Raw genomic sequence first — 24,336 nt, 5'->3', positions numbered from 1 at the left:
CGAAATCAGAAACAAGACAAGGCTGCCCAGTATACCTGAGTGACCCCAAAAATTTTACCAGGGAACTCCTAAATCTGACAAACACTTTTAGCAAAGTGGCTGTATACAAAAATCAAGTAAAAAAAATAAGTAGCCCTCCTGTATACAAAAGACAAAAGGGCTGAGAAAGAAATTAGGTAAACAACACCCTTCACAATAGTCACAAAGGACATAAAGTACCTTGGTGGGACCCAAAACAAGGAAGGCACAAACTTGTATGAAAAAAAATTCAAGTCTCTAAAGAAAGAATTACAAAAAGATATCAGAAGATAGAAAGTACTCATGTGCTCATGGCTTGGAAGGATTAACATAGTAAAAATGGTCCTCTTACCAAAAGCAATCTACAGATTTAATGCAATTCCCATCACATTACCAAAACAATTCTTTACATACCTTGAAAGAAAAATTCTCAACTTCATATGGAATAACAAGAAACCCAGAATTGCTAAAACAATCCTCCATAATAAAAGATCTTCTGGAGGTATCTCCATCACTAATCTTACACTTTTCTGTAGAGCAACAGTAATAAAAACTGCATGGTACTTGCATAGAAACCAATTAGTGGATCAACGGAATCAGATAGAAGTCCCAGAAATATACCCACACACTATGGACACTTTATTTTTGACAAAGATGCCAAAACCATACAATAGAAAAAAGATAGCATCTTCAACAAATGGTGCAGGTCTAACTGGATGTCTATATGTAGGAAAATGCATATAGTTCCATATTTATCACTTTGCACAAAACTAAAGTTCTGGTGGATCAAAGACCTCAGTATAAAATCAGACATACTAACCCTGTTAGAAGAAAAAGTGAGGAAGAGCCTTGAACTCATTGGCACAAGAGACAACTTCCTGCATCAACAGCACAGGCTCTAAGAACAACAATCAATAAATGGGACCTCATGAAACTGAAAAACTTCTACAAGTCAAAGGAAACTGTTATCACAGCAAAATGACTGCCTGCAGATTGGGAAAGGATCTTTACCAACCCTATATCTGACAGAAGGTTAATATCCAGTATTTATAAAGATTTCAAGAAGTTAAACACCAACAAATCAAGTAACCCAAATTAAAAAATGGGGTACAGAGCTAAACAGAGAATTCTCAATAGAGGAATATAGAATGGCAGAGAAACCCTTAAAGAATTGTTCAGCATTCTTAGTCATCAGGGAAATGCAAATCAAAAGCACCCTGAGATTTCACCTTACACCCATCAAAATTACTGAGACAAATAATTCAAGTGACAACTCATGCTGGATAGGATTTGGAGAAAGGGGAACCCTCCTTCATTGCTGGTGGGAATGTAAACTTATACAACCACTTTACAAATCAACCTGACACTTTCTCAGACAATTAGGAATAGCGCCTCCTCAAGATCCAGCTATACCACTCCTAAGCATCATATATTCAAAAGGCGCTCAAGTATACAACAAGGACATCTGCTCAACTAAGTTTGTAATAGCTTTATTTGTAATAGCGGAAGCCAGAAACAGGAAGGTTGGTCCTCACTTGAGGAATGGATACAGAAATTGTGGTATATCTATATGATGGAATATTACTCAGCAATGAAAAACAAGGAAAACATGAAATTTGCAGGTAAATAGTGGTAAGTGGAAAAGATCATCCTGAGTGAGGTATCCCAGAAGCAGAAAGACTCATAGGGTGTATACTCACTTATAAGTGGATATTGGATATAAAATATAGGATAAAAATACTAAAATATGTACACTTAAGGAAGTTAATTAGGAAGGAATATGTTGGCTAAGATCCTCAAACCCCAAGCAGAAAGGCAAAGAGGGTGGACATCAGATGAGAGAGAGAACAGGGACAGGACAGGAGCCTACCACAGAGGGCCTTTGAAAGGCACTGCCCTGCAGGGTATGAGGCAGATTCTGATACTCATAGCCAAACTTTGGGCAAAGTGCAGGGAATCTTATGGAAGAAGTGGGAGATAGTAAGACCTGGAGAGGACAGGAGCTCCACAAGGACAGAAACAATTCCAAAAATTCTGGACACAGGGGTCTTTTTGAAACTGGTGCTCCAGCCAAGGACCATTCATGGAGATGGCCTGAAATCCCTGCACAGAGGTATACTATGGCAGTTCAGTATTCAAGTGGGCTTCATAGTAATGGGGACAGGGACTGTCTCTGACAGGAACTTATTGGTCTGCTCTTTGATCACCTCCCCCCGAGGGGGGGAGCAGCCTTGCCATGCCACAGAAGAAGACAATGCAGCCACTCCTGATAAGAACTGATAAATTAGGATCAGAGTGAATGGGAGGAGGACCTCCCTTATCAGTGGACTAGGAGAGGGACAGGGGTGGGGAAGACCTAGGGTTGGATTGGGAGGGGAGGAAGGAGGAAGTTACCGGGGGATATAAATTGAATAAACTGTTATTAATAAAAATTAAATAAGAAAAAAGAAAACAGTAAAATGTTGAAAGATTTTTTTAAAAACTATGCTGTTACACATATGTTCAAACTTTGAAAATATTGACTGATATCAGTTATTGCTCCTAAATTAAAAAATATTAAATAAATAAATAAAAAGAAATGAGGAAGAATACTTCATACTCATTAAAGGAAATTTCCACTAAGATGGCATCTGTATTCTGAGCATCAATGCCTTAAATACAGGGACACCCACATTTGTAAAAGAAATGTTAATAAAGCTTAAATAATATATTAATCACCATTCATTAATAGTGGGAGATGTCAATATGTCACTATCAAGGGACAGAGCAATGGAACAGAACTTAAACTGAGAGATAATGACACTAATGGATGTCATGAATCAAATGGACCTAATAGATATCTAGAGAATTTTTTAACCCAAACAGAAAAGAATATATCTTCTTTCAGCACCTCATGGACCCTTCTCTAATACTGACCATACAATAGATCACAAACCAGGCCTCAAAAGATACAACAAGATTGAAATAATGTCTTGTATCCTATCAGACCATGATGGACTATAGATGGACCTCAACAATAACAGAAATAATAAAAAGCCTACACACACGTGGGAACTGAACAACTCCCTACTCAATGAAATCTAGGTCAGGGGAGAAATAAAGAAAGAACTTCCTACAGTTCAATGAAAATGAATGCACATCATACCCAAACTCATGGGATGCAATGAAAGCAGTCCTAAGAGGAGTTTTAATAGCGCTAAAGGCCTTCATAAGCTATTGGAGACATCCCATACAAGCAACTTAATGGCACACCTGAAAGCCCTTAAAAAAAAGAAGCAAACACACCCAACAGGAGTAGACCACTAGGAATAACCAAACTCAGGGCTGAAATCAATAAATTAGAAACAAAGAGAATAATTCAAAGAATCAACAAAACCAAGAGAAAATCAAATACATAGACAAACTCTTAGACAAACTAAGTAAATTGCAGAAAGACACTATCCAAATCAACAAAGTCTGACAGGAAGAGAAAGAGATAACAGACACTGAGAAAATCCAAAGAACTATTAGCTCTTATGTCAAAAGCCTATATGCCACAAAATTTGAAAAATCTAAATGAAATATAAAAATCTTTTGTTAGATTCCACTTACCAAAGTTGAATCAAAATCGGGTAAAGATATTAAATAGTCTTATACTGCCTAAAAAAATAGAAGCAGCCTTCAAAATCCTTCCAACCAAAAAAAAAAAAGCCAAGTGCGAGATGATTTCAGAGCAGAATTCTACAAGACCTTCAATGAAGAGTGAAAACTGATATTCTTCAAATTATTCCACAAAATAGAAATGGACACAACATGACCAAACTCCTTTTGTAAGACAACAGTCACCTTGATAAATCCTCAAAGATCCCAAAATAGAAAGAGATCTTCAGACTAATCTCTTTTATGAACAATGATGCAAAAATACTCAATAAAATAATCGCAAACCAAATCCAAGAACATACCAATAATATCATCCAACATGACCAAGTAGGCTTCATCCCAGGCATGCAGGAATGGTTCAATATATGGAATCTTTATCCATCATATAAACAAATTTAAAAAAAGCACAGGATCATTTTCTTATAAGCCAAAAAAGCATTTCATAATATCCAACAGTTATTCTTGTTTAAAGTCTTGGAGAGACTGGGGACAAAGGCACAGATCTAAAAATAGTAAAGACAATGTACAGCAATCCTATAGCTAACATCAAACTAAATGGAAAGAAAGTTAAATCAATTCCACTGAACTTGGGGACAAGACAAGGCCACACACTCTCTCCAAATCTCTTCAATACAGTACTCAATGTCCTATCTAGGGCAATAAGACAACTAAAGGAGATCAAGGGGATACTATTTGATAAGGAATAAGTCAAAGTATTGCTCTTCACAGATGATATGACAGGTAACAAAAGTGACCCCAAAAATTCTACTGTAGGGAACTCCTACAGTTGAAAGTGGTTGAATATAAAGGTAACTCAAAAAATTTAGTTGCACACCTGTATGCAAAAGATAAATGGACTGAGAAAGAATTAGGAAAACAACACCCTTCACAATAGGCAGGAAAAAAAAAAAACTGACGTATCTTGGCGTTATCCTCAACAAGCCAGTGAAAAACCTATATGAAAAACAAAACAAAACAAAACAACAACTTCAAGACTCTGAAGAAAGAAATTGAAAAAGATACCAGAAGATAGAAATATCTCTCATGCTCATGGATCAGTAGGATCAACATAGTAAAAATTGCCATCTTACCAAAAAACAATCTACAGATTCAATGATATTCCCATCAAAATATCAACACAATTCCCCCTGGACCTTGAAAGAACAATTCTCAGCTTTATATGGAAAAATAAAAATTCCAGAATAGCTAAAATAATCCTGTACAATAGCAGATCTTCAGGAGGTATCCCCACCCCTGCTCTCAAGCTCTACTATAAATCAATACTAATAAAAACTGCATGGTACTGGAATAAAAACAGACTGGTGGATAAATGGAATTAAAGTGAAGGCCCATAAAAAAAACCACACACCTATGGACATTTGATTTTTGTCAAAGAATCCAAAACCATGCAATGGAAAAAGGACAGCATCTTCAAGGAAATGTGCTGGTCTAACTGGAGGTCCACATGTGGAAAAATAAAAATAGATCCATATTTATCACCCTGCAGTAAACTAAAGTTCAAGTTGACCAAAAACTTCCAACATAAAACCAGATACACTAAATCTGTTAGAAGAAAAAGTGGGAAAGAGCCTTGATCTCATTGGCATAGAAGATAACTCCCTAAACAGAGTACAAAGAGCACTGGCTCTAAAATCAACAATTAATAAATAGGATTTCATGAAATGAAAAGATTCTATGAAGCAAAGAACTTTGTGAATAGAACAAAACAACAGCCTACAGCCTGAGAAAGACCTTCTCCAACCCTACAAACAACAGCTCTATAAAGAGCTCTATAAATAACAAACAAAATATATAAAGAGCTCTATAAATTAAACTGCAACAAACCAAATATTCACTTTCAAACTGGGGTACAGAACTAAACAGAGAATTCTCCACAGAGGAATATCAAATGGTGGAAAACACTTAAATAAATGCTCAATATCCATAGTCATCATGGAAATTCAAATCAAAACTACTCTGACATACCATCTTAAACCCATGATGGGTAAGATCAAAACCTGAAGTGAAAGCACATGCTAGTGAGAATGTGAACAGGAACACTCCTCCATTGCTGGTGGGAGTGCAAACTTATACAACCACTTTAGGAATCAATCTGATACTTTCTCAGACAATTGGAAATAGTATTACTTCAAGACCCAGCTATACCATTCCTGGGCATATAACAAAAAGATGCTCCACCATTTAACAAAGATATTTGCTCAACTATGTTCATAGCATCTATATCCATAATAGCCAGAATTGGGAGACAACCTACGTGTCTCTCAACTGAACAATGGTTACAGAAATTGTGGTACATTTACACAATGCAAAGCTACTCAGGTATTTAAAAATAGGAAACCATGACATTTTCAGGCAAGTGGATAGAACAAGAAATGATCATCATAAGTGAGGTAACCCAGAAGCAGAACGACATACATAGTATATACACATTTGTAAGTGGATAATAGCCAGAATACAGGATAAACATACTACAATCCACAGACCTAAAGGAGCTACATAAAAAGGAGGACCCTATGAAGGATGCTCAATTATCATTCCAAAGGGCAAATAGAATCGAAGTGACTAAAGAGAGGGAACAGAATGAGAGCTTAACATAAATGTCCCCAGAAAGACTCTACCCCAGCATGGGATCGAAGCAGATGCTAAGACTCACAGCCAAACTTTGGGTAGAGCACAGGGAATCATAGGAAAAAGTGGGGGGATAGAAAGACCCAGAGCTGGCAGGACCTCCATAAGAAGACCAACAAGGACAACAAATCTGGGCCCATGGGGACTTGGAGAGATTGATGCACCCACAAAAGACCATTCATGAAGAGGACCCAGACTGTTTCTCAAATGTAGCTGATAGGCAGCTCAGTCCCTATGTGGGATCCATAGTAAGGGGAGAGGGTGCTGGCTCTGACATGGACTCTGTTGTCTTCTATTTGATCACTTCCCCTTGGTGGAGGGGGCATTCATATGCCACAGAGGAAGAGGATGCAGGCAGTCCTAATGAGACTTGATAGGCTGGGTTCAGATGGTAGGAGAAGAGGGCTCCCTGTATCTGAGATATAGGAAATGGGATAAAGGGCGAAAGAAGAATGGAGGGTGAGACTTGGAAGTGACAAGGGAGATGATTACAATTGGGATGTTAAGTGGGTAAATTATTTTTAATTTAATTTATTTACTTATTACAATGTGTTCACTTTGTATCCTTGCATAGCCCCTTCCCTTATCTCCTCCAAGTCCCACCCACCCTCCTTCTTCTCTCCCTATGCACTTTCTCTACTCTCCTAATGGGGGGGAACTCCTTCCCTTCTAGCTTATCAGGTCTAATCAAGGATGGCTGCATCATCTTCCTCTGTGGCCTTTCAAGGCTGCAACACCCAGGAGGAAGTAATCAAAGACTCAAGTTCATGTCAGAGAATTATTTATAAAAAAAAATTTAAATTAAAAATAAATTAAATGTGAATAAATCAAACAAATAAAATAAAAAAATAAACAATAAAACAGGTAAGAAGAGCGTCACACACCCACAATTCAATGACTTGGAAAGATTTGATTGTGTTAGTGTCATGAATAAATGCCATCCTAAGAAATTAAATATACTCCTTGCCAAATTTCAAATGCAAGATGTTGATGAAGATCAACACAATAAGCTATGTTTGCATATACAAAACAAAACAAAACAAAATAAATACTTAAAACTCTATATTCCATGTTCAGCAGCCAATGATGGTGATGTTGATGCCAGGCATGTTGGCCTAGATTTAAGCCCAACACTCAACTGGAGTTAGAGCTGTAAGTTCAAAACCAGCCTGGTCTACATACAAACTTTCAGGAAACATCCAGGAACTCTGGGACATTATGACACCACAAAACATGCTGATAATCAGATTAGAAGAAGAAGGATGAGATCAAAGGTCCAGAACACATTTTCAACAAAGTCGTACAAGAAAAATTTCTTAACCTAAAGAAGAAGATGTCTATCAAGGCACAAGAAGCATACAAAATACCAAAGACAGTGGACCAGAAAAGAAAGTCCTCATAACAGAGAATAATCAAAATGCTAAATATACAGAACAAAGAAAGAATATGAAAAGCTGCAAATGAAAACAAACAAACAAACAAACCAAACTAACCAACAAGTCAGACAAACCAAAACAAACAAAAACCAACCAAAAAAGAAAAAAAAGGCAGATCTATTGGAATTAATCCTGTTTTCTCAGTAAAAATGCTAGAAGTTGAAGGGCTTAGACAGAGTGCTTCTTAATCTAAAAAAAAATACAGAAGCCAACACAAATTACTAACTATGCCCAGAAACTTTCAATCACCAAATGGGGAAAATAAGATGTTCCATAAAAAGGTCAATTTTAAATAATATGTATCTATAAGTACAGCCCCACTCAAGGTGCTAAAATCACCAACACCACCAAAATAACCATCACTGTTCAAGGATATCTCTTAATAACATTGACCCAAATTCACCAATAAAAAGACACAAACTCACAAAATGGATAATAAAATAGAATCCGCCCTTCTTCTAAATACAACAAACACAGCTTCACATCAAGATACACATTATCTCAGGGTAAAAGTTTGGAAAAAGATATTCTAAATAAATGGACTAGCTTGTATAGCAATTTTAATATCTAATGAAACAGCTTTCAAAAAACTAATCAAAAGATGGCAAAGGACATGATGTATTCAAAAAATCCAGCAATATAACATTTCAATACTTAACATCTATGCCCCCAACCTAAGAGTACCCAAGTTATAAAAGAAACCCTTCTGCAGCTTGCATCACATCCTGGCCTTCATAAACTGATAGGGAAAGACTTCAATATATCACTTTCACCAATGGACAGGTCCTCCTGACCAAACTGAACAGAGAAATGCTCCAGCTAACATCAAAAATCTAAATATACCCAAATAATATTTACAGAACATCCAGCCAACCACAAAAGATTGTTCCCTCTTCTCAGCAAATCATATATTGCTCTCCAAAATTGAAGATATACTTGAACAGTGGAAGCCTCAAAAGATATAAGAAATTTGCAATAACTACCTGCATCCTATCAGACCACTAAGGTTTAAAGCAGCACATCACCAATAACAAAAACAATAGAAAGCTTACAAACTCATAGAAATTCAACAACTCTCTACTGAATAAAAAATGGATCAAAACTGAAATAAAGAAATTAAAGACTTTCTAGAAGTCAATGAAATGAATACATAGCATATCAAAACTCATAGTACACAATGTAAATGTTGACCTGAAGACAGTTCATAGCACTAAGTACATTCAGAAAAAAATAATCAGAAATATCTCTTAGTAGCAACTTAACATCACACCTAAATACTCTAGAACAAAAAGAAATAAACATAACTAAAAGGAGTAGACAGTGAGAAACTACTGAACTATGTCTTCACTGGTAAAACCAAATGTTTCTACAGGAAAAGAAAGGTGGATCCTATCAAAATTGATAATGATTAGATTTGAATAGTAGAGATCTTCTGAATAAGCAGAGGTAACTGTTCATCAGAGAGCTTGGTCATTGAGTCCAAACAAACTTATAAAGACTAATGATTTCTTCTTAAATAAAAAAGGATACTTTTGTTGTTTCATATTAAAAACAGTTAAGAGGTTTAAAATGTTTGAAGTAAATTCAAAGGTATAAACTTGTTTGAGTTGGAATAATTTGGAGTGAATATAACATATTTGAGCAGCGTGGTGATAGACCATGCATTTAATCCCAGCAGAGACAAGCAGTTCTCTATTAATTAATTGTTTTCTAAATTCAGGAGTTACAATGACAGGGTGTTGGTGGTTTATAGCATTACCCTAATCCCAGCATTTGGGAGGCACATGCCTTTTACATACCACCTGGGAGGCAGAGGCAGGCACAAAGGATTTACATTGACTTGTAAAAGACAGGCTGAAAATCAAAGTAAATGTCCTTTGTTGTCTACAAATAAATAGAGTTGAAGGTATATTTGTAAACTTTCAAAGATTTTTGTAACTTAGATTGAGAGATTATACTTTTTTTTCCAAAAACCATTTTGCCCTATAAAAGATATAACTGCCTGAAAAGGAACTATCCTCACCCCAGAATTAGGTATGGGGCAGGGTTTTGATATAATATTTTCAGGAGAATAAAAACATCCAAATAAAGAATATGGAGTCCACTGGAAACATGAAACTTCTAAAGAAAAAGGACAGAGCGCCAAAAGATTATGCCCAAAGAAAAGGAGTAAACTGGCCAAGTGGTATCACCCACCTTCATGTTGTCTCCTCTGCCTTCTACAGACATAAGTGCAAATTGTCGTTATATGCTTGTTAAAGGACAACACAAAATCTCTATCTCATATCAGAAAAGCCACCTGGTAAGAAACAGAGGAAAACAGAAAAATAAGTGACAATTATATTGCCACTAATCTCATAATCTTCTGGCATGATGTGACTTCTATACTTAGCACAAACATCAACAGTCAAGAATGCACAGATTTTGTGAAAGAATGAGGGGATAAGAGAAAAAGCCAAAAACATAAACCTAAAATATAGCCAAGTTTACATGTAAAGGCCTAAGGAAACTCTAACATGAAAAATGTGCACTGGATCAGAGGTACCTTTGATTTTTTTTAATTTAATACAAATTAAATAAACACAGATTTCACAACTCCTACAAGACAAACTCAAAGTGACACCTAAACTGCTATATTTATGACCCTCCTGCTACTACTAGTCTCCTTTCCAGAGAATCCTTTTTCTCTGGAAGTCTCTTGGAAAATGGAGACCATAATAAAGATGGGCTATGGCTTGCAGTCCCTCATGTTCCCTTGTGGGTTCAAGCATAGCCCTGCCCTCACCAACACTCACACACAAAACAATGTTGGAGAATAATTTAATATCTGTTTCTTGCTGCATGGATTATGTCACAAGATGTGGAATCTTCCCTTCCCACTTACCTAAACCCAGGCACACATGACACTGACAAAATTTTGCATCTCAGAAAATCCTTTTGAACCCAGGAATTGAATTTCCTTGAATCACACCATTGTGCCCGGTGGTAGTTGAAAGGTAAAAAATAAATTTAAAAAAAGTAAGCAATTATTGCTTAATGATGACCACCACCACTTCTTTTTTTTTACCAGTTTCAAAACTATTTGTAAAATTTGTTACACAAAACCATGTGTGGAATATAACATGAGGCATTTCTAGAAATGAGACTTTCAGTTTTCCAAACTATCTAATTAATGCACAGCAAAAGCAATGGCTGGGTGTGCACACTAGATAGTGATTCTATAAGCACCACAACTTTCTACTGCCCAAGCCACAGGGTCCGCTCCTCCTTGGACAGTTAACACTCAAGAAGGGTCAGAGGACAAGGATCTCTGCTGAAGTCACCACATGGAAAACAACAGAACCAGAGTCTGAACCACAGCTCATCTTGGTCAAAGCAGATCAGGCTGTAATAGCTCAGTAGCCTGCTCTTCCTGGCCTGGTGACAATAGCCCCACACTCATCATGACATGGTCTGGTCTCACTCACAGCTCTTTAGAACTACATCAGAGGAAAATCCCAGAACAAACCCATAAACTACCTCCCACTATTTCTCCTGACTGCTAGGCCTGTCCAGAGTCCCTCATTAGCTTGAACAATACAGCTGAGTCTCAGGACAGTAGTAGCTCCTCTACCAGCGGATCAAAAATCAAATGATGCTGATAGCAGAGGCATTCTAGCTTTGCCCTAACCCCTATGGGCACACAGAACTTTAGTGTTGTTATAAAAAAAATGAAAATCCCAATTATTCGATTTTAAAACCTGATAGTGCAGAGAGGCAGAGAAAGCATCCATCTGACCTTCCTACTTACCTCACCTCCAAGAGGAAAAAGCCCCCAAAGCTCAGCAGTTCAGATGGCAACTCAGGGGGGATAGACCAAAGGAACCCAAGGCCAAAGGCTTTCTAGCTCAAAGCTCAAAAAGCCCAAAATATACCAAGCTAAAACTCCTTCCACTTTTACACTTTGTCTTAAATATATTTCAGCTGAAAGTTCCACTCACTCTTTAATCCCTGTCGGCTGGTTTCTTGCTTTGCCTCTTGACCCAGGGTTAACATTATTTACTCCTGTGCACAGAGATCTTTTGAATTAAAGGTATGTTCTAGGGCTGATAGAACCATAACATAATCACCTGTTTACAGTAAACAGAAAGTTCATGGAATTAAGGTTTGGGTTAGGCCTCAACCACACCAAACAAAGCACAGGTTTTTACAGTTCCCAATATAAGAGATCACACTGGGATCAAATATCCTGCAACATACTCATCTTGAAAATGTTTTAAAATAAAATCTTCCACTTTCCCAGGGCACCTGCTCATCTTCCAAGATACAGGTCAATGATGTTGCACATTCCATTACATGATCAGTGTCCAGTGCAGTCATCTCTACCTCATAGTTTAGAAGTCCTTAAGGCAAAACTTAAGTCAAGGCTAATCAGTAACAACCATTAAAGAAACAATTGGCCATGAATTTGAAAGCAAGGAGTAGTTAATAAGGGCTCAATGAAAATGAAAAATAAAACAAAAAGGTTGTGGCTGTTCTTAGATATGTTGGGATAGAAAGTTTATTACAGATAGAAGGGAGAACAGAGTCAGACACGGGAACATCTGGGACAGTCTAGAGATGACATGACCTTGAGTCATGTGAGAAGAAAGGAGAGAGGGAAGTGGAGAGCCAGAACAAAAGGCCAGGAGGGTAAATGATAAATGAAAAATACCAGGTAACCAAAATGGTTAGAATACATAAGGATGGACATCTGGGAGGAGGGCAGCTCAACTCCTGGGCTAGAGATCTGGGTATGACACCCATAACTTGTAACAGGTAAGGAGTGAGGGATGATGGGAGAACCTGACAGCCACATCTTCTTTGATTGTTAAATAGCTACATTAACCATTCATCCCAGCATTTGAGATTTAAGAGTAGAGAGGAATGAAAATGTTAAAACAATTTCACTATAATCTCAAAAGTTATTTTTAAAAGTTGAAAATGGCTTTATGCACTCTGCCCAACACGTGGCCATAAGTCTCAGCATCTGCTCTGATAGTCTGCAGGGCAGAGGCTTTCGGAGGCCCTCTGTGGCAGGTTCCTAAGTTGTTTCCTGTTTTCTTCTTCTTCTGATGTCCAACCTCTTTGCCTTTCATGGAATCTTATGTAAGAAGTGGGAAATAGTATGATCTGGAGAGGACAGGAACTCCACAAGGAGAGCAACAGAACCAGAAAATTTGAACACAGGGAACTTCCCAGAGACTCATACTCCAACCAAGGACTATTCATGGAGATAATCTAGAACCCCTGCACAGATGTAGCACATGATAGTTCAGTGTCCAAGTGGGTTACATAGTAATGGGAAGAGGCACTGCCTCTGACATAATCTGATTGGCCTGTTCTGTTATCACCTCCCCCTGAGGGGGGAGCAGCCTTACCAGGCCACAGAAGATGACAATGCAGCCACTCCTGATGTGATCTGATAGACAAAGATCAGAAGGAAGGAAAAGAGGACCTCCCCTATCAGTGGACTTTGGGAGGAGCATGCATGAAGAAGGGGGAGGGACAGTGGGATCAGGAGGGGAGGAGGGGCTTATGGGGGATACGAAATGAATAAAGTGTAATTAATAGTAAAAAAAGAAAAAAAGAAAATGGCTTTATGGTCCAATATTCTTCGGGGACTTCTAATATGTATTAGAGCACATCAAGTATTACTACTTTTCTCTCAGGTTGTGCATTTTTCAAATGGGGGAAGCAGAACTGTGCCTGTTAGCCACTGCCACAGCAGTTTATTCAGAACTTCTGTGTTGTTTGAACTCGTGCAACTATAGAAATTTGCTTTCCAGAAACAAGGTCAGCAACTAATCCATATTCTTGATTCCCTTTGTGTATAACTCCTCCCAAATGTACATTTTTCACTTTTATTGACCGTCTAAAATTGATTACCTGACTCATTGCCATCTTCCCTCCTTCCCCTCCCTTTCTGTGTTGTGACTACACCAGCTTCAAAGTAGGTCAGTGAACTCAATTCTTTATTTGTAATTTCCCACCTCCAAAAAACATCAGAGTGCACAGTGGACACTCATTCACTGTTCTCTTTTACTTCACACTCACCAGTCAGGGTCCACCTAACAAGAGCTGCAGGACTATATTCTAGGCACTGGGCAGTACGAGCAACATTCAGTGCTCAAAGAAAGTCTCACTTACATAACATGTGAAAGGCTATTCTACAGGAGACATTGCTTTAAACAAAAACAAATATCAAACAACTAGAGAAAAAGGAATGACATTCTTAATGACTAGGGATTATCAGAGAATATTAACTAATAAAAGACTACAACAGTGATGCATCAACAAAATAAAATTTAATAATGCCAACACCTGACTTTTAAGAAAAGATTTATTTATTATGTATACAATGTTCTGTGTGCATATACACCTGCATGCCAGAAGAGGGCACCAGATCTCATTATAGATGGTTGTGTGCCACCATGAGTTGCTGAGAATTGAACTCATGACCTCTGGAAGAGCAGCCAGTGCTCTTAACCTCAGAGTTGAAAAACCACATAGGCATACTTACTTTGAAAAGGAATAGGCCATTCTGTGCTAGAGGGAAATCCATTAATAAGATGCTGTTTGACCTTACTCCTGTGTACAATATTAACTCCTGAGACCTGTAACCTGACAGACACAGATTTAGCTAATAGCTTCTGTCTCAAATTTGAACTGACATAACATAACAGTATCAATGACGATTGTATATATGGGCATAGGACAGTCCCTTAATTTGGCATTAAATATTCACTGGATCAAGCTACCTGAACCAAATTGTACACCCACCAATGTGATCTGTTTTCATTTATGAATTAATAAATACGTGTTAGGAAATTACAAGTAAAAAACCTCCCCCTGCCTCAATTCAGTCCTTCTTCATAATGCTACCCCCTCCAGCCTACTGCCTTAAACTTTATTCTGAACAAGCAGGGAGTGGGGGTGTGTACTTTAGTCCCAGCACTTTGGAGACAGAAGTAGGTGGACTCCATGAGTTCCAGGCCAGCCTGGTCTACAAAGTGAGTCCAGGATAGCCAGGATTACATAGAGAGACCCAGTGTCAAAAACAAATACAACAAAAACCATAAAACAACACCAACAACAAAACACTCTAGTCTGTGATCTAGCTATTTCTTATCCTGTTTTCCCCTGCAGTGTACATAATAACTGTTTCTCCTATTCTAGTCTGAACACAGAAGCTCCACATGGAAATCCTTTTCCTGTTATGAAATGGAGAGTTCATTAAATGATCCATATGAGTAATTTTAAAACTGTGTTGTGGTACAGCCCTTTAACTAAAGAATTCAGGAAGTTTAATGATGAAGAAACATGGTCAATGGCTTGAGGAGAGACAAATTGGGATCAAGGTGACCTGAGTCAGAATAGTTTGTCTCAGAAACATTTTTCTATGAGGCTGAAGATGTAGCTGTTCTAGAATTTATATGCCTTTCCAAAAAGAAATGACTGCACACACAATTAAAAGATTAATAAATAAAATTCTCTTTAATGACAGCATCCTTTCAGCTCTGGATAATGCTCAAAAGGAGCCAGGCAAGAAGAGACTTTACATTCCACATATCCTGTCACCCTAAGTCACTTTCAGGTTCAGGTCCCAGGTTGTGTTTTGAACAATGTAAATATGGACTGGAGACTAAGTGGTCTAGCCACTAAGACAGTTGGGAGATTTGCACAGCAAAGATATTACCCCAAATTATTTCTTAAATAAAAACAGCAGGTCACTCCTCAGTGAAAAGGTCCTAAATGGAATATCTCAGAGAATGAAAAAGATAGGAAAATTAGAAGGTCAAAAAGATAAAAGCTACAGTGGGAGGTCTGTTATTTTTTTTACAACATCTCAAATCATTCAATTTTACCAATGAAGACCCTGGAGCCAGAGAGTGAGGTGAAAGCCTGCTAGCTCAGAGAGGCAGATAATCACGCCCTTGACATTCCCAGGCCTAGGTCCCAGAATTAATCCTGTTTCCCTAGGCCTTCTAAAATAACCTCCTCATTACTGAATTTTCTCCTAATTCCAGGGCCTCTCTCTAGCCTTCCTCCCACTCCCACTTACTTTTTCTATTTTTCCTTAATAACCTATGTTCACTTCCTGTCACCTGGGTTTTGCTCTGCAACTTGGCCTACCATTGACTTCATTTAATCCTGCTTACAATATTGAAACTGAAAGCTCTTGTATTAAGGTGTTTGCTATGGTTCAACCACACCACAACTTCCAGTAATTAACACAATCTTTGGGTTGAGAGTGTGAGCAAATATCCTGCATAGTCTTTTACAAGCTATGTCCCATGCCAAGTAATCTCATTAAGCAAAACGGCATATTGTATATTTTCAGGTGAAAAATACAATGGGGAAAATGAATAAAATGGCTTCTATGAAGTCAACACAAACTATCACACAATGGGTTAAATTCAGGAGGCATCTAATAGAACAATGCTGTACAAAGGGAGCATAGGGCATCTCAAGAAATTTAATGACCAAGCCTATAGTGGCCTTGGGACTGTCTACTATAGCTCTATGTGTTGGGAAGAGTGGGGTTTCCAGGTTCTAAAGCAATGCCTTCCCAAAGGCCTTGGACCCAGACCATTACCAGTTCTCAAAAGTAATACTTGCTTTAGAGAAGGAACTCTGTTTTGCTCTCTATACATTGGGGCTAATGGAAAGCTCCCAAGTCCCTAGGCTGTTACTGGCTCTATCAAGCTTGTTGTTGGGTTTGGGAAGGAGCTATGCAATTCTCCATACATGAGAACCCCTGGGAAATCCTTGCTTGATCAGGCTAACCCTCAACAGAACAGAGTTTTATCCTTTTCAAAGAATTGTCTCCCTGTGTATTCTTGCCCATGGGGCAGAACTATGTTTTTATCAAGTAGAAAACTGTACCTTTATGGCACACCAGGCCTTAATGTTGGTTGTGACCCTGTAATGTCCCTTTGAGCAGATTGTTAGAGGCAAATCCTTTGATATGAAGATGGACCTCATGGTTGGTTTTAAATCAGTTTCCCTTTTGCTTTTGTTTAGAGCCACATTTCTGTATAATCCTGGTGAGGAAATGTGTATCCCAGAATCTTAATCACTAATAGGCCTGGTAGCATACTACTTATCTATGAAGTGTTTTACAGGCAATCTTCCCTCAGCTAAATTCTAACTGATGCCACTAGTTTTTCAGCAATGGTAAATCCTTTACATCATCAGTTCTACTCATCTATATCACAACTTAATACTGGAGTACTATCTGACACAGGACATACCATTTGCAACCCCCACAAAATCCAAATGGATCTTTTAAAATTGAGAGAACCAGACCTGACACCCCCAAAGGTCACCAGGAATTATGCCTAAAAAAGGTCACCTAAAGGTTACCCGGCTAGTGACTCTACCCCAAGGTCACCAGGAACTAGGCCATGGGTCAGCAATTCCAGAAACAAGGTTATAAGATTCCCTACCCAAGGAGCAGCTTGAGGATAACCACAAGAATGGGAAGGTATCTTATCTCAGGGTGGGGCATTTGTGCTGAGCAGCCCACTAACCTTGTAGTAGAACCATTTCATGACACAGAAATTACCCAACATTCTTGTGGCCTATAGATAGCTCACTTTGAAGGGGTGTATCTGCAAAGGGAGTTTAGCACCCAGTTTTCTGTGATCTCTTGATCTCAGAGGGGATGAATGTTCCCCTATCTGTAAAAGGCGGTAGAGAATCCAGTTTACTGTGATGTCTGGATCTTTGGATAAGGACAAGGCAGGTAGCTCTTGCTGCACAGATTCCCTGATGTCCAACTTACAGTTTTTTCACTGCGTAAGTGGTAGGATCTGTTGTCTGGCTCTCTTTGTTTTTCTGTTGTGAAAGCAGTGGGATCTGGATGTTTGTGTATTTTTGTTTGACTATCTTGTCTGTTGCTTCCTGTTTTTTCTTACTGGGACTGACGAGGACATGGTACAGAATCCTTCTAACCTCCTACACTTGATTCTTTCCCATTTCAGTAAGGCTTGAGCCATGCTCCACAGGCTCTGTTGACAGTGGCAAGGAGGTGCCAAAGGATGGATACAGTATGGGGAGCCCCATGCTTGGCACCTTTGTAACTGTTCTCTGGTCTCTCCACTGGCATAGCTTAGCTGCTGCTCTGGCCTCTGGTCTGGTAGAGGTCATCAGGTATGTTGTTGCTCCAGTCTCTGGTCTGGTGGAACAAAAGGCTGACATTCAAATCTCTGGTGTAGTTGGGTGAAGACTGATTCTGGGGTAGGCCACCACTATTGGAACAGGATAGAGGGCCCATAGAGAGACACGCAACTGTTCTGAGTTTTGGTATTTTCTTCTTCTTTCATTCTCTTTGTGCACATTGTTCCCAGTACCTTCTTTTATTGTGGTGTTCTTTTGTGGTTTTGTTTGCTTGTGATGGTCTCAGTGGGCCAGTGATCAAACAACTTTGATCCATGGTGACTCCTCCTGCCCCATCCTCCCAGCACAACAATCTGGGACACCTCTGGTCACCAGTAGGAGCACACATTTCCACATGGTTGGCTGGGAAGGCTTGGTTAGAGAGGGGTCTGTGTGCAGAAAATCCTGCAGGGCTGGACCTCATTTTGCCTCCTTGCTTCCTCTCTGAAGAAAGTTGGTGACCTGAGGTTAGCTCTGGCTTGGAACAATGATCACCAAATATGCCCTTAGCCAAAATGTATTGTTGTTATTACTATTATTATTATTTGGTTAGGATCCCCTATAGCCCATCCTGGCCTGAAACTAAACAGCTATAGATGACCTTGAATTTATGATCCTTCTGTTCCACCTTTTAACAACTGTGCTACACCCCCAATCCCTCAAACTTCTTGTTTTGATCCATAGGTGGTTTCAACAAGTAAGTGGACTGAACCCAAAAGGAGAAGGCTTGGCTCCACTGAGCTCCTGGGTCTGTCTAAGTGTACTAGCACCATGCAAAGAATGCCCACCTGAGCACTTTGACACATGACTTAATAGTATGAATGCACATATGATATTGTTGCTTGAGAACAAAGCCAATTCTTCTTTAGGCGAAGTCTTAGACTAGCAAGTAGAAGAATTTTGTTAGAAAATCCTGGAGAGCACATGTATGATTGTGGTTTGCATGGGTGGGGAACCTCTGTCAATGTGCTCCGCAAAATAAGCGTGGGGGGATAGATGAGGAATTCATCATGTCTGGGCATCTACACCTTCCCCCCCCCCCAGAGAATACATTGCTTTAATTAATCACCACTGCACGAAAAAATAGCTAAAATGTATTTGTAGTTCAAGGTCTAGAAATGAGGCATCAGGGGTCCTTTAGGCAATGTTGTCGCAGAATTATATCCATTCAAGTGCAATGTTTGTAAATTCACACTGACCAAGAAATAAAGGAAATGGAGGGAAGAGAAAGAAAGGACAGAGGGGGAGAGGTGGGGAGGGAGGGAAGGAAAATGTTCAAAATCTTCTTGGCAAGAAAAGAGAAAGGAAAAAAATCCTGCTTAATGAAGTTCCACATTTTGTGTGTGTGCCCAAAATTTCTTGCTGTGTTTATATGTACATCCTTTCATCATATTTACATATATGTGTGTGTGTGTGTGTGTGTGTGTGTGTGTGTGTGTGTGTGTAAAGATATATATAAAAGCTTGCTGAATAATGGTGCTTCAATATCTTCCTCACATTTCAACTTAATTATTTTGGGGCCCTAAATCTAAAACTAATTCTTATCAATATTTGGAGGTTTTGCTTGTATTGAATGTGTGGTTTTATTTTCATAGTTAACAGTGTGTACACAGTCCCTTACACCAGAGTCATTATACTTGGGTCTCTAAAAACTGAATGAAAAACAATAAATAGTACTAATAATGTTAATGACTAAAATGAAAGTGAGTCATTTTACAATGATCTCAGATGCTCACTTCAGACAGGACATTTTATGATGAAATATTTTTCATGAGGCACAAAATGCCTGTTAAGCTTAGGGCTTATTTACAACATTCTCTTGAAAACAAGGTTCAAGATGCATCCTGAAGTCATAACATCAAATGATGTACAGAGAGGACACAATCAGCTTTGTTAATATAGTCTCCTTGGGATAAGTACGGCGGGATGCAAAGCCCAGGACATTTTCTGAGGATCTGATCTCTCATAAAACTTAATGAAAACATAGATGCTTTGCAGAAAATGAACATGTACATAAAACCAACTACATATAGAGCAGGTACAGAGTGATTGTCAGAGAGGGACCAGGTTAAAAACTAACACCAAATAAGTAACACTATTGTTGTATCTGTAATTTCTATCTTGTTTGGAAGGCAGAGACAGGATGACTGTTAACCCCTGTATTTAAGCAGAGCATCTGCATAAAGAAAAGTAATGCTTTGCTTCTCCTGTTCCTTTTCTTTCTTCTCCTCTTTCTCCTCCTTCTTTACCTTGTATATGTGAAGCAAATATTCTACCTCTGTGCTGTATTCCTAGCTCCTGTACAAAACAGGTAGATAGAGATAGTCTTTGCATATGATAAAGCCAGATGCTAAACCTCACTAAAGCTTAAAGGAAGTAATTTGCTCTGGGATAAATGAAAGAAAACACAGAGAAGGTAACAGAGATAGAGGAGGCTATCCTAGTAACAGCAGTAACAGAACAAGATAAAAAGACTTCAGGAGAAGTTTATTACAGATGGCACAATGGTTGGCATTAACAAAATGCTACATATTCCCATGCTCTAGGTGGGAATTGTTTATTACTACCAGATTATGAAGACTTTCTTAAAGGCATTTACTGTTTAAAAGATTATTTGTCCTTCCACAGATAGTTACTGTTTGTGAATTAGGTACCCAGTATTGTGCTAAGTCCTGAACACACAAAAAATGACTCACGCAAACACCATTCTTTCTCTACAAGCTTACAGTCTTGTGGGGTAATCCACCATAGACCATGCATAGAAATGTATACATCACTATAAAATCCACTATGAAACCTAAAGAAAAGCAAGGGTGACCTAACACCCTAGAAGGGATAAAGAAAACATGTATTCAAGGGCCCAGAGTTGAGAACATTTTAGTTCAGTAGGGGAAATGAAAGAAGGTGAATTTGTTTGGAATATAATAGGGAAGAAAAAATTAATAATAATAATAATAATAATAATAACAATAATAATTAAAAAGGAAGCCAGAGGGGCTGAAGACATGGCTTATTGATGAAAAATAATTTCTGTGGGGCTGGAGAGATGTCTCAGAGGTTAAGAGCACTGGCTGCTCTTCCAGAGGTCATGAGTTCAATTCCCAGGAACCACATGGTGGCTCACAACCGTCTATAATGTAATCTGGTACCCTCTTCTGTCATGCAGTTGTACATGCAAACACAACATTGTATACATAATAAATAATAAATCTTAAAACAAAACATTCTCTCTTTTTTTCCTAGAGTTCCTAGCATGTACATGGTGGTTGACAATCTTCTGCAGCTCCTGTTTCAGGGAATTTGATGCCATATGACCTCCTGGGATATAAGCCACACATGTGGTACACTTACTTACATGCAAGTAAAATACTCTTATCACTCATCTACATAAAAGATAAAAATACCCCCTCAAAAAAAAAAAAAAAAAAAAACAGGTCAGTGGATGTAGTGGCACACAGTGGATCTCAGTGTGTTCAAGTCCATCCTGGTCAAGAGTGAGTCCAGTCCAGGCAAAGCTATACAGGGAAACACTGTACTGAAAAACAAAACAACAGCAAAACAAAACAATATAAAAACAAACAAACCAAATCATAAAGCAAGTGTGGTGACACATGCCTGTAAATGGAGCATTAGGAAGTTCAGGAATGAAGGTTAATCTGGACTATATGAAACTCTGTCTCAAAAACAAAACAACAGCAACAACAACAAAACTGCACAAGAATCTGAGTGCCTGGGATGCTTTGGGACATTCAAGTTTTTATCTTAATTCTTGGCTCCATAGGAAGCTATTGAGGAGTGTAGTTGTTTGAATGAAAATGACCCCTATAGTCTCATATGTTTGAAAATATGGTACCCTGTTGTTGGAACTGTTTTGGAAAAATTAGGAACTGTGATCTTGTTGAAGAGGTGTTCCACTGTGGGTGGGCTTTGAAGTTTTAAAACCCCACACCGTTCTCAGTTAGCTCTTTCCGTCATACTTGTAGATCAGGATGTAGGCTCACAGCCACTGTTCTCTCTGGTTCTCTGCCTGCCATTCCTGTCTGCCACTATGCTCCCTGCCGTGATGCTCCTGGACTTACCCTCTGAAACTCTAGGTACCCAACCACCTCTTTCTTCTAAAAGCAGCCATGGTCATGATATCTTAGCACAGTGATAGAAAAGTAACTAAGACAAGGGGTTTGAAAACAGGAGAGAAATGCTTTGATGTACACTTTTCTCAAAGATCCCTTTGTCCTGTAAAATTAATAACAAGATTTCAGAAATTTCAGGCCTCACAGCGCCCCGACCCAGAAAGCCGAGCCCTCTCGGGTACGGCGGGGGAGTTGGCTTGCGCGAGGCGGAGCGCAGGCACAGTGCGCGTCTCCATTGTGAAGAGTGACTGAAGCGCCGTTGCTATGGCTACAGACACTGAAGGGAAACCGCTGAGCTCGACCCGGGCCTGGGGGGCGGCGGCGGCCAGGGTTGGCAACAGGAACCTGCTTCCTGGGCATGGTGGCAGCAATCATGGCTCGACTAGCTGAATACTTCGTCTTGGTAGACTAAGACCAAGAGAAGCCAGGTAAGGGTGTGGGGCGGGTGCCGCCTTCGGGCTCCGCCTCCCTCTGCCCCCAGGCACCGCCTCCGATCCCGGTCTCTGCCTCTGCCCCACCAGGCTCCGCTTCCCTCTGACCCTGGGATCCGCCACCCCCGCTTCCCGGCTCCGTCTCCGCCCTCACTAGGCTCCACCTCTGCGCCCGCGGACTCCGCCTCCCTCCTCCCCAGGGCTCTGCCTTCACCTCCCAGGGCTCCGCCTTCCTCCGCTTCCAGGCCCCTCCCCGTCCCCGCTCCGAGCTCCGCCCCCGCCTCCACTAGGCTCCGCCTCTGCTACTGCGGGCTCCGCCTCCCTCCTCTTCCGGACTCCTCCCCCTTCCCCGCCCCAGGCTCTGCCTCCACCCCCTCGGGCTCTGTCCCTGCCCTGGGCTCCTCCCCCTCCTCCGCCTCTGGGCTCTGCCTCCGCCCCTACCAGCCATCCATTGGGCTAGGTGGTGCTTGGCCTGGCGTCCTGGCTGGGAGGCAGGAAGGAGAGAGGGTTGGGTCCCGTGGTGAAGCAGCGGATCCACGGGTGTTGGCCATCGCGGAGCGGCTGAACCTGGCTGGCTGTGAGCGTGTGTGAGGGACCCGCCGGACTGCGGTCTCAGGGCAAGGCCGGGGCTGTGCAGTTGGGGGCTGGCGGGCTGGGCAGGTCGGGAGAGCCTGGTAGAATTCTGCCAAGAGCTTCTGTGGAGGCTGCTGGTACCCGGGACCGCGCCCTCGGGCGGCCGGGGTTGGGAGGGCGGGAGCACACTGTGCGGAGTTCCTAGGGATACACTTGTGTCCTGCATCCTTAGAAAGAGTGATGCTGGGGCCAGTCCCCCCGGAGAGGAAGTGCAGAGAGTCCGGCGCTGCCTCCTGCCTGCCCTGGGGCTCGTGGGGTGGGGAGCTTGGACATCTGGTTCGAAAGAAAGCAGGTACTTGGAAAGTCCACAGGATCCTTGAACATTTCTAGGAACATTGTATGAGGACCTATGTGCAGGCATTCCAGAATGAAGTGATTCTTCTTAAGTAAAGACAGCCACTGCAGGTGCTGTCTCTTACATAGCTTTCACCTGATTTTATTGTACTTTTTATTCGTCTGAGAATTCTTCATGAGGAACAGTTTGGCAGATACATTGCTGTTTATGGACTTGCACAATCAGGAGTATGCAGGGTTCATGCAGGCTTATTTTCTTATTTTTATTTCTTTGTGTTGTTATTTATAGATAAACAGGATGTAATAACAAGGTTACTGTAGAGCTGGGAAAGCTCTTTTATTTCGGGATAATTCCAGTTTTACACTTGCAAGGAATTTTAGCTACCAGCCCTCCAGCTCCTTGTCTCAGGAGGTACTGAGGTTATGTTTTGCTGATTGTTAGTTGTTGGTAGCACTAGGGTACCACTGTTCTAGTCTCTTTTTATTATTTACTCATTCCTAAGAATTTGTTTAAGAGAAGGGATCGTTCACATTTTTTTCTCACTACTGCCTAATTGAGGTCACTTAAGAGAATTGCTTGCAGGTCGGTGAGATGGCTCAGCAGATAAAGGCTCTTGCTGGGCAAGCCTGGAGATCTGAGTTCGATCCCTGAATTTATGAAAAGGTGGAAGAAAAGAAGTGATTGCACAGAGTTGTCTTCTAACCTTCCTTAGAAGGTTCCCTAGTATATGTGTTCCCTAGTATACATGCTTCACTGACATCATGAACACACACACACACACACACACACGCTAAAAAAAGAAGACATTGTGCTGTATTTATAGAATCTTCTTGCTGCTCCAAAATGTCACATCATTTCATTTGTCATAGTCTTGATATAGTCTTCCCCAGACTACTAGTGTGAAGAATCAGTTTTGTTTTAAT

This window comes from Meriones unguiculatus (assembly GCF_030254825.1).
Source record: "Meriones unguiculatus strain TT.TT164.6M chromosome 13 unlocalized genomic scaffold, Bangor_MerUng_6.1 Chr13_unordered_Scaffold_39, whole genome shotgun sequence".
Classification (NCBI taxonomy): Eukaryota; Metazoa; Chordata; class Mammalia; order Rodentia; family Muridae; genus Meriones; species Meriones unguiculatus.
The sequence above is the reverse complement of the archived record's forward strand: the minus strand, read 5'-3'. Positions refer to the sequence as shown.